This window comes from Echinops telfairi, unplaced genomic scaffold (assembly GCF_000313985.2).
Source record: "Echinops telfairi isolate 266 unplaced genomic scaffold, ASM31398v2 ScPeMD7_10;HRSCAF=50, whole genome shotgun sequence".
Lineage (NCBI taxonomy): Eukaryota > Metazoa > Chordata > Mammalia > Afrosoricida > Tenrecidae > Echinops > Echinops telfairi.
The window spans coordinates 6,269,332-6,272,464 of record NW_022103907.1 but is presented as its reverse complement, the minus strand read 5'-3'; the positions used below and the strand labels follow the sequence as shown (position 1 = coordinate 6,272,464).

At 43.4% G+C, this 3,133-nt stretch overlaps 1 protein-coding gene across 1 annotated transcript in view; it reads right to left on the bottom strand.

The window, feature by feature from the left end:
- The window catches only part of LTBP1 (latent transforming growth factor beta binding protein 1), a 476,077-nt gene that overhangs the window by 223,331 nt on the left and 249,613 nt on the right, over positions 1-3,133 (bottom strand). The gene's annotated exons all lie outside the window — the stretch shown is intronic.

Sequence of the window (3,133 nt, the reverse complement as noted above, 5' to 3'; positions counted from 1 at the left end):
GCTTCTTCTATGTGGGCTTTGTTGCTTCTGAGCTAGATGGCCACTTGTTTACCTTCAAGCCTTTAAGACCCCAGACACTATACCTTTTGATAGCCGGGCACTATCAGCTTTCTTCACCACATTTGCTTATGCACCCATTTGTCTTCAGCAATTGTATCATGGAGGTGTTTTATCAGTTTGTTTGTTTTTCCCTACCAGGGTAAATAGGCAGGCATGACATCTTCTGCCCCAGGATCATGTTGTCCTTTGAGTAGTGAAAACCAAAAAATAATTTTTCTTCGTTCAAAGTCTTGTGATAGAAGTACTGAGACTCTTTTAAAAAGTGTTTTCAGTATGTAATTAGGATACTTTCCATTTCAATGAGCTCACATTTTCCTCTTAATTTCCTCAATAATTCCTCTTTGAAAGAAATTTTTTTTAACCTAAAGCAGCCTGCGTCTGTTCAACCCTTCAGCATGGTGTGTACGTGTGCATGTGCATGTATGTGTGTGTGCATGCATGTATTCCTGGGATAAGGTTGGAGCATGTGGATGTTATTGAATCTACCTGCCAAAATAGACCTATCTGCAACAGAATCATCTTTTTCTCAGTGGCCTATTGTGTTTCCATTTTCCTGCCCAAGGTGAACTGTTGTAACAACTTCGGGTGCTGCTTAGAGGACCCTAAAGAGTTTCAGTGTCATTTTAACTCAGTCCTGCCTTGGGCAAATTTGAGAGGCCACGTGATCAGTTAAGTGATGGATTTCAAACTCATTATTTATATGACTAATGAGATCAAAGAAACATTTTTCCAACGAATGTCAAATTTTTACATTTCCTTTCATTTCCTCATAAACCACATGACGTTTTCTGTAGAGTTTTGTATTAGAAACCTTTATCTTAAAGAGTTTATTATGTTGATTTGGTTTTAGTGTGTGTGTGTGTGTGTATAACTTTTATGGGGTTTCTATGTTTGCAAATGATAAAGTGTGTTTGTGTGTTAGTGGATCATTCTTATCGTGACCAAACGTTATATTGAATACATCTTCTCTTGTCTTTACTTTTACTTCCAGTTTCCCAGTGTTTTGGTTCTTTTTTGTTAATGCAGCACAGAGACAGTGAATTATTTGATGTGGCTCTTGTAGCCAAAGTGGGTAAATCCTACCAAATGACTTTCCCCAGCGTGCGCCTGAAAAGAGGTGGGAGGAGATACTGATTATCACAAGACTTACCTGTGAGTAATTGCAATTTTGAACAGTGACATCCTACTGTGTATAAAGTGAGCCCTCTGAGAAGCAGGAGAAGGACTCACACTACCAGCAAGAGCCAGGATTGCAGCACATCCTCTGGCCCCGAGATCCCTGTGCAGTGACCCTCCTGGATCCAGATGACAGCTGTACCATCAGAGGAGCAGCAGCAGAACCAGGGGCCAGAGCATGGGACAGAGGGATGGGCTTTCCAACCCTCAGAGCAAGTAAGTGCTTTGGTGCAGGAGGCTGGCTGGCTGGCAGAGTTGGGTTCCTCTGGGCACTTAATCTGGGAAGCTGGACTTGCTGGCAGAAGCTGAGCTGAATGCCTTTGGGCTGAGGCTTATTGGACACTTAAGGCCTCTGGGCACTTAATACAGGAAGCTGGGTTTGCTGACCCATGACCTTGAGTGGAAGGCTTTGAGGGTTAAAGTGGAGTGGTGTGCCCTTTGGGGCATTTATAAGCAGATCTGAACGGACTTTATAGCCTGTCCTGATAAACGAGTCAACCCTGAGCATTTCACACGGCATTACAACGTGTTGACTTCCTTAATGAGTCCTTTAATCGGGAATTCTGTCTATGCGTTCTTTGTAGCTATAGCAATGGACATTAGAACCCGGAGAGGTTACATAGTGAACATTAATTAAGACAACACACTCCTGTTTCTCTAGGTGAGATTTTCCTGCTCATTTAGCATTTCCAGTGGGAAAGTCTGGAAGCACTTACTTTTTTGGTCTGATCTTTGTGCTCAACAGTGAGTGTGTAAGAACACAACCAAGCAATGGCCAAGATGACATGGAAACTGAACCCTAAAACCTGCACTGTGATGCTAAACACTTAATATACAGGGTCTGTTCATGCCATCTGGCATCATTAGGTCACTGAGCATGTTTATTTCCAGTAATTGGGCAATAAATAAAACATGTGTGAAACAGCCAAAAACTTAGATGCCAAGTAAGTTTCCAATTTAGGTCACTGTTAAGAGAATCCATTTAAAACAAAGGATGCCCTTGTACAATGGGGAGGGTACACATACTTACTGCTGCTCTGATACAAAAATAGATTTGGGAGTGGGTGAAGAGGCCTGAAACTCGGCCTCTCCTCAGAGATGAAAACCAGCATGGAAATGTGCAGATTTGAAGCACATTACACATGAGATTACCCTGAAAGGAAGATGATAATTGTAACCACTGGAGTTGAAACTCTAGCCTGATCTATACAGTGTGCAAACTCTTGGCAAACATTTCCAAGTATATGTGGAACACTACATTTTATTCTAGGTAGCACAGAAATTTAATTCTTCCAAAAATTGTGAATTGTCAAATACTTCAAACCTAATTTACATTCAAGAAGCCCATTCCTCTTAGGCATCTCTAGATAAACTTCTGTTGTTCAAATACTTAAAGGTAAGTTTAGTGATGTCTGTGCCTAGTCAGATTCACAGAACAATCCACAGTTTATGAGACTTAAGAATAAAAAATTCACGGAAACAAATTAAGCGGAAAAGGGAGGTGTGGAGAAAGAGAGAGAGAGAGAATGAGAACGTGAGAAGACCAGCAAGGCTGGTCCACCAAGCCTTGAGGACTACATTGTTGCTCAGAGCAGCCACGGCGGACAGAGACGGAGGGGCTGGCCCCTTCATGAGACTCGAGGCCCCTCACTGACCCACAGTGCTCAGGGGGACTGCACTGGAGACACAGCGTGGGTGTTGTGCTCGGTCTGCCCTCTGCCCCCCGCCCCCCCTGCCCCCCCAACACCAGAGCCAAAGGGAACGCAACAGAGTAGCAAGGGGGAGCAAAGCAATGAAGCCCCCAAGGAACCCCGAAAATAGACTTTGGAATCAGTAAGCAGGGCATGGCGCTTCACCAGCTCCATGTGGAAAATAATCAGAAGGGCCAGCAGACAGA